At 49.5% G+C, this 13,188-nt stretch overlaps 1 protein-coding gene across 1 annotated transcript in view; it reads right to left on the reverse strand.

Moving 5' to 3' along the window:
• The window catches only part of SOX5 (SRY-box transcription factor 5), a 343,282-nt gene that overhangs the window by 182,224 nt on the left and 147,870 nt on the right, over window positions 1–13,188 (reverse strand). The window lies entirely within an intron of this gene.

Here is a 13,188-nt window from a genome sequence, read left to right on the forward strand (position 1 = left end):
GGGTATACGGGGGAGGTAGCGGGGTATACGGGGGAGGTAGCGGGGTATACGGGGTAGGTAGCGGGGTATACGGGGGAGGTAGCGGGGTATACGGGGGAGGTAGCGGGGTATACGGGGGAGGTAGGTGGGTATACGGTGGAGGTAGCGGGGTATACGGTGGAGGTAGCGGGGTATACGGGGGAGGTAGCGGGGTATACAGTGGAGGTAGCGGGGTATACGGGGGAGGTAGCGGGGTATACGGGGGAGGTAGGTGGGTATACGGTGGAGGTAGCGGGGTATACGGTGGAGGTAGCGGGGTATACGGGGGAGGTAGCGGGGTATACGGTGGAGGTAGCGGGGTATACGGTGGAGGTAGCGGGGTATACGGTGGAGGTAGCGGGGTATACGGTGGAGGTAGCGGGGTATACTGTGGAGGTAGCGGGGTATACGGGGGAGGTAGCGGGGTATACGGTGGAGGTAGCGGGGTATACGGTGGAGGTAGCGGGGTATACGGTGGAGGTAGCGGGGTATACGGTGGAGGTAGCGGGGTATACGGGGGAGGTAGCGGGGTATACGGGGAGGTAGCGGGGTATACGGGGGAGGTAGCGGGGTATACAGTGGAGGTAGCGGGGTATACGGGGGAGGTAGCGGGGTATACGGTGGAGGTAGGTGGGTATACGGTGGAGGTAGCGGGGTATACGGTGGATGGAGCAGGGACACAGCTCCTTTGTAAGGTGACATTCGCCTCCGGCTCCTCCAGCTTTTTCCTTTCATTCCATTGTCAGACGAGTCGGTGATGAAGCTTTTCCGCTGCGGCTGACAAAATAGTCGCTGTAGAGAGACCGGAGTCACGCGTCGCCCTCACAGGAATACGAAAACTGCGCCATAATAAGAGAATAATGTGGAGGGAACGATCCAAGAGCGCGCAACGTTACAGTGTATCGGAGGTATCAGGGGATGACACATGTGGACCCCGGTTATTAGTCCGACCCCCATTAGACCTCATTCAGATGAGCGAATCTCACTCTCCGGATGTGGAATATGGCGCGATGCGAGGACCTGGCGCCAATGTCAGAGGTCTCTAGTCTCCCCATAAAAGTCAACATGCTCATATATCATATACACACACACACACACACACACACACACACACACACACACACACACACACACACACACACACAGACACATATACACAGACACACACATACACACACACACATATATATATATACACACACACACACACACATATATATATATACACACACACACACACACACATATATATACACACACACACACACACACACACACACACACACACAGACACATATACACAGACACACACATACACAGACACACACACACACAGACACACATATATATACACACACACACACATATACACAGACACAGACACACATATACACAGACACACACACACACACACATATATATATATACACACACACACACACACACACACCATATATACATATACACACTATATATACACATACCATATATACATCATATACACACTATATATACACACACACACACATATATACACACACACACACCATATATACATATACACACTATATATACACACACACCATATATACACACACACACACACACACATATACACAGACACAGACACACATATACACAGACACACACACACATATATATATATACACACACACACACACACACACACACACACCATATATACATATACACACTATATATACACACACCATATATACATCATATACACACACTCGGGATATGCCATAAATATCTGATAGTTGCGGGTCCCAGCTCTGTGAGCCGCATCTTTCCCGTGAACGCTGGTTCTTCGACCCCATCCCACCTGGTGAGCCGACCTCTGGCCGCCACATCCAGACGGAGGCGCCGTAGAGCGGTGGCTGGGATTACGGAAAAAGTAGAGTTAACTGCGCTGCGCTATTTCCATCCCTCCCATAGTGAACGAGCGTTACGGATACAGGGCAGCCAGGAGGGGGCGAGGGACCCCTATTCTCCAGACTGATGTGGGCACCAGGGGAAGGAGCCGCATCTCTCAGACAATTATACAATATCCTGGATGTGAAACACATGAATTCCAGATTGACAAAGCATCAGCACAAATCTCACTTCTGTCCTGTTTGCTACAATGTATTAGTGCAGGTAAAACGTATCAGTCTGAAAACCAAGATGTTTACCTCATAGAGGACTGTCTGCCCTGGATACAAACCCCTACGCTGTGTGAGCAGGACTAGGTCAGGGTTGTTTTTCAGCAATTAATTAAAAATTAATTATTGGGGATGATCCAGCGGGTGATTTCTGGGTGTCTGGGCGCCCCCGCACTCACATGCATCAGGTCACCTGACCGAATGGCGGAATGGGTGAGGGGGTTTGTAGTTGGTCATAACGATCTGAACGGCCCCCGCTCCTCCATCAGATACAAACCGTGAATAAGGCGCGAGCCGCCGATCTGGGGATATTGCGCAGAATGGCGCAGCGCCACATTTATCAGAGATTTCTCTTCATGGCTGAACAATAAGAGCCTCAATTTGGAAAGCACTTACGTCGCTCGCTGGAAACCGCTGTCTAACTTCTTGGTATAATAATCCTGGCAATAAAACTGCAGCGAGCAGTTAAGCCGCAGTCTATCGGCCTGGATACCGGTTACGAGGAAGCGGCGACCGTGGCGACGGGAGAAAAGCAGAGAGATGGAGGAAGAGACAGGAGAGGGGCACGGAGACCCCACTAGTGCCCAAGAGGGCAGAGAGATGGAGGAAGAGACAGGAGAGGGGCACGGAGATCCCACTAGTGCCCAAGGGGGCAGAGAGATGGAGGAAGAGACAGGAGAGGGGCACCGAGACCCCACCAGTGCCCAAGGGGGCAGAGAGATGGAGGAAGAGACAGGAGAGGGGTACTGAGACCCCACTAGTGCCCAAGAGGGCAGAGACATGGAGGAAGAGACAGGAGAGGGGCACGGAGACCCCACTAGTGCCCAAGGGGGCAGAGACATGGAGGAAGAGACAGGAGTGGGGCACGGAGACCCCACTAGTGCCCAAGGGGGCAGAGACATGGAGGAAGAGACAGGAGAGGGGCACGGAGACCCCACTAGTGCCCAAGAGGGCAGAGAGATGGAGGAAGAGACAGGAGAGGGGCACGGAGACCCCACCAGTGCCCAAGGGGGCAGAGACATGGAGGAAGAGACAGGAGAGGGGCACGGAGACCCCACCAGTGCCCAAGGGGGCAGAGAGATGGAGGAAGAGACAGGAGAGGGGCACTGAGACCCCACTAGTGCCCAAGGGGGCAGAGACATGGCGGAAGAGACAGGAGAGGGGCACGGAGACCCCACTAGTGCCCAAGAGGGCAGAGAGATGGAGGAAGAGACAGGAGAGGGGCACGGAGACCCTACTAGTGCCCAAGAGGGCAGAGAGATGGAGGAAGACACAGGAGAGGGGCACGGAGACCCCACCAGTGCCCAAGGGGGCAGAGAGATGGAGGAAGAGACAGGAGAGGGGCACTGAGACCCCACTAGTGCCCAAGGGGGCAGAGATTGCTCTGTATGTCAGTTGTCTCATAGAAATGAATAAAACTGCTGATAACAGAGAGAAATAGATATCATTCAAAAGGCTGCATTTACCTGAAAAGCAAATGGGTATAATGCAGACTGCCAAGAGAGACAGCAAGAGCGGAAAGAGAGAGCAGAATAAGCATAGAGTAGAGAGAGGGGCAGAGAGATGACATCAAAGACAGCATGAGGACTAGAGATAGAGCGATGACACAAGAGACAGCATGAGCAGAGAGAAGGACACGATGCGATGGCACAAGAGACAGAGCGATGGCACAAGAGACAGAGCGATGGCACAAGAGACAGAGCGATGGCACAAGAGACAGAGCGATGGCACAAGAGACAGAGCGATGGCACAAGAGACAGAGCGATGGCACAAGAGACAGCATGAGCAGAGCGATGGCACAAGAGACTGTGATGACAAGAGACAGCACGAGCAGAGAGGACAAGAGACAGAGTGATGGCACAAGAGACAGCATGAGCAGAGAGAAGGACAAGAGACAACATGAGGACTAGAGATAGAGTGATGACACAAGAGACAGAGCGATGGCACAAGAGACAGAGCGATGGCACAAGAGACAGAGCGATGGCACAAGAGACAGCATGAGCAGAGCGATGGCACAAGAGACTGTGATGACAAGAGACAGCACGAGCAGAGAGGACAAGAGACAGAGTGATGACACAAGAGACAGCATGAGCAGAGAGAAGGACAAGAGACAGAGCGATGGCACAAGAGACAGCATGAGGAGTAGAGATAGAGTGATGACACAAGAGACAGAGTGATGACATCAGAGACAGAGTGAGCAGAAAATGGACCAGGGAGAGTGCTGACATCAGAGTCATTATGAGCGGAGAGAGGGACAGGGACAGGGACATGATCGCATTGTCAGCAGGTGCAGAGACATTCTAAAATAAAACCTAATAATACAGAGGAATCACTAGATAGAGAGGAGACAGACAGAGACATATGGAGAGAGGAGGGAGTCAGAGACCAGGGAGGGGGTGACGAGTGGAGGAATGATAGAGAATTAGGATGTAACCGGAGTAAACACAGGATCCGCACGTGCTCCACCACTGACGGAGGCTTCAGAATTTAGGGCGAGTGGCCCTTTAATAACATTTCTCTTTGGCCTGAATCAGGCAGGGCTCTAGCATAGCAGGGGTTAACTCCGCAGTGTTGTGCACTGTATTTATACGCCAGATCTGCCCATTTCACCCAAGTTTCTGCTCCTCACATATGCTTCCTCGCATCAGTGCCGATGGCAATGCCCACTGGTGAACGGTTTGCCCAGCAGAGCCAAGTATTGTTAAAATGACACACTGGCACCCCCTCCCCCACCACCCCCCGCACTCCCCTCCATGTGCCAAATTCTCCTAAGACTGATTCCTTCATCTGGAACAATGCGACCTGGAAAGACGTGCCAACTTTCTGCCATAGTCAAACAAACCTGGCACTGAACAAAGCAGCTCCGCTCTCCACAGTGCGGGCAGCGGATGCCGGGGAATAAAACGCATTTCCCCATTGAGGAACGGTGACAGCTTTTAATGGGATGAAATCCCTTAGACGCACCGATAACGTCCCTTTAGTTGGTCCTTGGCCAAAAGCGGCCGCAAAAAATATTAGATTCGTGTCATCACAATCTCTCCAAAACTCTAAAATAGAGAAATGACCCCGAATCCTTCAACAGAAAGAAAAGTCCCATAAATGAGGAGGTGACGAATAACAAGGGGAACGGCTGCGACCACGAATCCAGCCCAACACGTGGTGAATGACCGCAGAATACACGACAACGATCAAAAATAACGCAGTTCAACTTATTGCTCTGAATCCCTCAAGACGAGTCATGCAACAATTAGCAACAATGAGCGACAGTTACAGACAATGCCCCCCAATAATAAGACCATGCCCCAATAATAAGACCATTGCCCTCAATAATAAGACAATGCCCCCCAATAAGAAGACCATGCCCCAATAATAACACCATGCCCCAACAATAACACCATGCCCCAACAATAAGACCATGCCCCAATAATAACACCATGCCCCAACAATAAGACCATGCCCCAATAATAACACCATGCCCCAACAATAACACCATGCCCCAACAATAAGACCATGCCCCAACAATAAGACCATGCCCCAACAATAAGACCATGCCCCAATAATAACACCATGCCCCAACAATAACACCATGCCCCAACAATAAGACCATGCCCCAACAATAAGACCATGCCCCAACAATAAGACCATGCCCCAACAATAAGACCATGCCCCAATAATAAGACCATGCCCCAATAATAAGACCATGCCCCAACAATAAGACCATGCCCCAATAATAACACCATGCCCCAACAATAAGACCATTGCCCTCAATAATAAGACAATGCCCCCCAATAAGAAGACCATGCCCCAACAATAACACCATGCCCCAACAATAAGACCATGCCCCAATAATAACACCATGCCCCAACAATAAGACCATGCCCCAACAATAAGACCATGCCCCAACAATAAGACCATGCCCCAACAATAAGACCATGCCCCAATAATAAGACCATGCCCCAATAATAAGACCATGCCCCAACAATAAGACCATGCCCCAACAATAAGACCATGCCCCAATAATAACACCATGCCCCAACAATAAGACCATGCCCCAATAATAAGACCATGCCCCAACAATAAGACCATGCCCCAATAATAACACCATGCCCCAATAATAACACCATGCCACAACAATAAGACCATGCCCCAATAATAAGACCATGCCCCAACAATAAGACCAATGCCCCAATATTAAGACATTGCGCCCCAATAATAAGACCATGCCCCAATAATAACACCATGCCCCAATAATAAGACCATGCCCCAATAATAACACCATGCCCCAACAATAAGACCATGTCCCAATATTAAGACATTGCGCCCCAATAATAAGACCATGACCCAATAATAAGACCATGCCCCAATAATAAGACCATGCCCCAATAATAAGACCATGCCCCAATAATAACACCATGCCCCAACAATAAGACAATGCCCCAACAATAAGACAATGCCCCCCAATAATAAGACCATGACCCAATAATAAGACCAATGCCCCAATATTAAGACAATGCCCCCAATAATAAGACCATGCCCCAATAATAAATCAATGCTCCTAATAATAAGACAATACCCCCAATAATAAGACAATACCCCCAATAATAAGACAATACCCCCAATAATAAGACAATGCCCCCAATAATAAGACAATACCCCCAATAATAAGACAATGCCCCCAATAATAAGACAATACCCCCAATAATAAGACAATGCCCCCAATAATAAGACAATACCCCCAATAATAAGACAATGCCCCCAATAAAAAGACAATACCCCCAATAATAAGACAATACCCCCAATATTAAGACAATGCCCCCAATAATAAGACAATACCCCCAATAATAAGACAATATCCCCAATAATAAGACAATACCCCCAATAATAAGACAATGCCCCCAATAATAAGACAATATCCCCAATAATAAGACAATATCCCCAATAATAAGACAATACCCCCAATAATAAGACAATACCCCCAATAATAAATCAATGCCCCCAATAATAAGACAATACCCCCAATAATAAGACCAACACCCCCAATAATAAATCAATGCTCCTAATAATAAGACAATACCCCCAATAATAAGACAATACCCCCAATAATAAGACAATGCCCCCAATAATAAGACAATACCCCCAATAATAAGACAATACCCCCAATAATAAGACAATACCCCCAATAATAAGACAATACCCCCAATAATAAGACAATACCCCCAATAATAAGACAATGCCCCCACTTGGAGAGATGATTCCGTGCTCCGCAGTCCATAACAGTCATACAGGAACAATATAGATCAATGGAAATATCCTCTCGGAAAGCAGTTAAATGCCTGCGCTGGCAGCTGCCTCCCGCGGGGTCACAAATAATCCTTTCCCGTGACAGCTGTCACCCTTAAATCACCCCCATGTGGCCCCAACAGCTTCAACATCCTCCAATTGTTTAGAGTTTAGTATCAGATACAGAAACTTAATGAATTTAGGGGATGAACGAAGAATTCAGACTGTCAGCAGATACATATTATCTTACACCGCGTCGCCTTATACCGCGCCGCCTCATACCGCGCCGCCTCATACCGCGCCGCCTCATACCGCGCCGCCTCATACCGCGCCACCTCATACCGCGCCACCTTATACCTCACCGCCTCATACCGCGCCGCCTCATACCGCGCCACCTCATACCGCGCCGCCTCATACCGCGCCGCCTCATACCGCGCCACCTCATACCGCGCCACCAACTATCTATCTCATATCTATCTATAATTCATCAGATGCTACAACTTCATTAATACACAACTACATATGTAGCGAGTTTCCCAGTTCAGGAGGAAGCAGAGATTGTGGCCACTTCTGTATTCCTGCCAAGAATGTGCTCGCTGCGCTCCAGCCTGACTCTGTGCACTCACAGCCTCACATTTCCCATGACACAAGCAGCACAGCGAATCCCACTATATACAATGGACCGACAACAACAATATATACACAGAAGTCTTGTGCTTACTGTCTGGAGGGCAGAACAAGGACATAGGGAGAGAAGGAGGAGATCTTTACTGGAGCAGAGAGCAGCCCACGCCGGTGGTGGCGGTGATGGTGGTGGTGGTGACGCTGGTTCTGGTGGTGGTGATGGTGGGGGTAGTAGTGCCGGCCTTCTCCTCTTGTCGTCTGACATTCCTGCAACTTTGCCTAGTTGGGTTGACAATGTGCGCCTGTCAGCAGGAAGAGGAGAGCATGGCTGATGATGGGGAAGGGGGAGGGTAGTCACCAGGGTGGGGGCATAAACCTCTCTACCTCCTGCCGGTCACATCATGTCCCTGTGCAGCTGAGCAGTCCATGTCCTTAATTGTTACAGCCCTTTTTTAACCCTATGACAGCTGTCCCCCCTGTTCCCCTGCCCCCATCCTCTCCAACAGGTGCCAATGCCCTGTGAACAATGACCGGCGCTTCTAATCCGGCAACAGCGACAAGTGAAATGGAGCAACAAATGGCGTGAAATCGCCGCTCCCCGGACAACGCTTATTATGTGTTTACCAGTCGTAATGTCAAAATTATTTGTATGACAGAACCGATAACGACCCCCTGTAAGGGCAGGTTCACACGCGGCGGACAGTCCGCAGTGGAATTCTCCAGCGGCCGTTTTTTACATTTCTTTCTTTACATTTTTAGGCAAGTTAGTTCAGATGTTGCGGAAAACTCCTCTGCGGACCAGAGGCTGCGGTGCGGAATTTTCCCTCCCAGCATGCACTGCCTGTTGCGGAGAAGAAGCGGAATTTCACTGCGGATTTTAGCCTCTGCAATGCAAAAACTGACACCTGTGGCTCGTCCGCTGTGATATCCGCAACGTCTGAATTACCTGTCAAATATGCAAATGTTGCTGCAGATTCGTTGCGCAAATGCCCCAAATCTGCACCAACATTTGCAGCGGAAATTTCCGCCACATCTGAATGTGCCCTAAGGATCATCGCTGCGGCCATGGCGCCAAAACGATTGGATAATAAGAATGTAATTCCGTGAAGTCGGGGCTCATTATTATACTGAACCTGGAGCAACGTTATGACTGATTGTATCTGACCGTTTATGGCGTAATCTATACAAGGCGTGTGTGGGTGAGGGGCATCGAAAGGGTCTTCCTATAGGTAACGACATACATCCAGAATCCCCCCCCCATAACAGTTACAGGTCACTGCAAGAAAAGACCCCGGGAGCCAAAATACAGCCACAGATGGAAAACTCCGGAGTGAAGAACCGGGGAAAATAAAGAAGAAAGAGCAACATTGTTTAAACAATTGTGCGACATTCCTGAGACCTCGCAAACAAGTGCGAAGAGCAGAACAAATGGCAGCAAGTCCACGTTTAACCCCTTCAAAATCCCGGTGACCTCCAAACCTCCCAGCAAGGAGCAGAGGGGGTCACACACAACAAAGACGTGACACCAGCGACTCCACACAGAGCCAACCGTCACCTCCCCAAAATAAGGTGAAGAAATGGCCAACAGGTGAGGACAAGACAAAGCCGGAGGAGACGCACAATTGTCACAAATACTAGGATTGTTCTATTATTACTAGATTGTTATTATGTTATTATTTCTATTATATTCTTCTATTATATGTTCTTTATTATTATTATTTATATTACTATTATATTGTTCTTTTATATCCTTCTTCTTACTAATCCTGATGCCAGCCATTAAATGTCACTCCTCCAGTCGCCTCCTGTTCCAGCTCCACGGAGCGGCCGCCGCACACGATCGGGGGGAAATAGAATATACTCGAATGGAAATGTTTTATTTTGCAGAATTTCTGTAGCGATTCTTTTTCTTCTTCGTCATCATGTGTATATATATATCCGGGTTGCCACGTAGTGTAAACTCTGCAGAATTACCGCAATGGAATTCTGTGCGGAAACTCCGCAGCATTTACAGGAGCAGCAAAGCGGATGAGATTTAGCAAAACTCGAGACAGTGGAAATAAATGACAGAAAAGCCGTGCGGAAAGTGTTCTGCGGCGCAGCTTTCCAATCCCCAGCTGTCATTTATGCTGCGTGTTTTGTGCGGAGACGCCGCGGGTTCTGTGCGGAGACGCCGCGGGTTCTGTGCGGAGACGCCGCGGGTTCTGTGCGGAGACGCCGCGGGTTCTGTGCGGAGACGCCGCGGGTTCTGTGCGGAGACGCCGCGGGTTCTGTGCGGAGACGCCGCGGGTTTGGGCCATGGATGTGAATGAGGAGCATAAATTCTGCACTAAAATCCGCAGGTCGGGTTTTACGTTTACGCTGCGAATACACAGAAAAAAGATGCTAGAAATCCGTCGTTTGCTCCATTCAACGCTTCACACTAAATCCGCAGGTAAAACCGTTTACGCAGCAATTTGCCGATTTCTGGGACTGATTTACCAGGGTTTTTTTTTTTTAAATTCCGCTGCAGATTTTCTGTTGCAGTGTATCCTGCCTGTGAGAACACCCTAAGGCCAGATTCAGACGAGCGTGTGCGTTTTGCGCACGCAAAAACCGCTGTGTTTTGCGTTTGCAAAAGGCACTTGACAGCTCCGTGTGTCATGTTCATATGGATGCGCGGCTGCGTGCTTTTCGCGCAGCCGCCATCTTTATGACACTCCGTTTGGATGTTTGTAGCACGTGGTGCTTTTCTGTTTACATTCATTCTTTTACTGTTATTGCGCGAATAACGCTTGTCCCACGGAAGTGCTTCTGTGCGACCTGCGTGATTTTCACGCACCCATTGACTTCAATGGGTGCGTGATGCGCGAAAAACGCATAGATATAGAACTTGTCACGCTTTTTACGCAGCGGACAAACGCTGCGCAAAAAACACGGACTGTCTGTACTGCCCCATAGACTTCTATTGGTCTGTGCGTGGCGCGTGAAAACCACGCGGGCTGCACGGACGCAATACACGTTCCTGTGAATCCGCCCTAAACCTCCACAGAAACTGTAAGAGGCCACACTGATCCGGACTTGTAAGAGGCCACACTGATCCGGACTTGTAAGAGGCCACACTGATCCGGACTTGTAAGAGGCCACACTGATCCGGACTTGTAAGAGGCCACACTGATCCGGACTTGTAAGAGGCCACACTGATCCGGACTTGTAAGAGGCCACACTGATCCGGACTTGTAAGAGGCCACACTGATCCGGACTTGCCCACAGGTCTAAGGTGGCAGCTCAGTGCAGTTCCTTCATTTTCAGGGTGATGGCGCTGTTGCTACTTTGAAAGTTTACAACATAAGGAAAACTTCACCAATAACAGGCGACACGAGCATCAGCACAAGGAAAAGGAAGGCCTGACAGTATCTGATCACTAGGGGCGCTCTCATCAACAGTAAAATGCTCCACTTCTAGGGGCGCTCTCATCGCCAGGGGCGCGCTCTCCTCGCTAGGGGCGCTCTCTTCTTTTATACCTGTGCTCCGCTACATAATTTGCATTTTTTTCCAGATCCATAAATCTTCCAATCATTATTACTAATTGTTCACAGTGATCACATGAAGATTTATGATTTGTAAATGGACTCAGCCCGGATCAATAAGACGCAGCGATAGAAGCCAATAAATGTCAGCGCCCGGATAATTCTGTCCACCATTTATGACCATTAAAATAATGAGTTACAATGTATCAATGCTGCAGTGAGGTCAAAGCCAACAGGGGCTCAGCAGGGAGGGCGAGGACGGGGCCCCCACAAATATCACCAGGCAGCAGGTACAGGGTTAGTGCACATCCCCCGCATAGCGGTTATCCACACAGAATATCGGCTGCTGTAGTACTACAAGTCCCAGCAATGAAGAGCAGAAAAAAAATAATATAATGTAATATAATGTAACATTAAAAAAAAAAGCCTGACTCAACCAACTAAATACTGAGCAACTAGAAGTCCCAGCAGATCCTGCCGGACACAAACAAATCAGGACAGAAGGACGAGAGGAAAACCCTCGAATCAGAGAAGTCAATTATAATGTAACAATGTAAATATCCAACAATGTAATAATATAACAATCAATGTAATAATGTAACAATGTAATAATGTAACAAACAATGTAATAATATAACAATGTAATAATGTAACTGACAATAAGATGATATAACAATGTCATTATGGAAGTGCAATAATTAGGTGTTCGTGCAGAGGCGCGGGGGGTCCATCAGGTCCGCACTATGGACGGTGTCGCTGCAGGACTCTGTATTAGGTGTTAGTGCAGAGGCGCGGGGGGTCCATCAGGTCCGCACTATGGACGGTGTCGCTGCAGGACTCTGTATTAGGTGTTAGTGCAGAGGCGCGGGGGGTCCATCAGGTCCGCACTATGGACGGTGTCGCTGCAGGACTCTGTATTAGGTGTTAGTGCAGAGGCGCGGGGGGTCCATCAGGTCCGCACTATGGACGGTGTCGCTGCATGACTCTGTATTAGGTGTTAGTGCAGAGGCGCGGGGGGTCCATCAGGTCCGCACTATGGACGGTGTCGCTGCAGGACTCTGTATTAGGTGTTCGTACAGAGGCGCGGGGGTCCATCAGGTCCGCACTATGGACGGCATGACTCTGTATTAGGTGTTAGTGCAGAGGCGCGGGGGGTCCATCAGGTCCGCACTATGGACGGCATGACTCTGTATTAGGTGTTAGTGCAGAGGCGCGGGGGGTCCATCAGGTCCGCACTATGGACGGTGTCGCTGCATGACTCTGTATTAGGTGTTAGTGCAGAGGCGCGGGGGGTCCATCAGGTCCGCACTATGGACGGTGTCGCTGCAGGACTCTGTATTAGGTGTTCGTACAGAGGCGCGGGGGTCCATCAGGTCCGCACTATGGACGGCATGACTCTGTATTAGGTGTTAGTGCAGAGGCGCGGGGGGTCCATCAGGTCCGCACTATGGACGGTGTCGCTGCATGACTCTGTATTAGGTGTTAGTGCAGAGGCGCGGGGGGTCCATCAGGTCCGCACTATGGACGGTGTCGCTGCAGGACTCTGTATTAGGTGTTAGTGCAGAGGCGCGGGGGTCCATCAGGTCCGCACT

Source organism: Rhinoderma darwinii, chromosome 3, assembly GCF_050947455.1.
Source record: "Rhinoderma darwinii isolate aRhiDar2 chromosome 3, aRhiDar2.hap1, whole genome shotgun sequence".
Taxonomy (NCBI): Eukaryota; Metazoa; Chordata; class Amphibia; order Anura; family Rhinodermatidae; genus Rhinoderma; species Rhinoderma darwinii.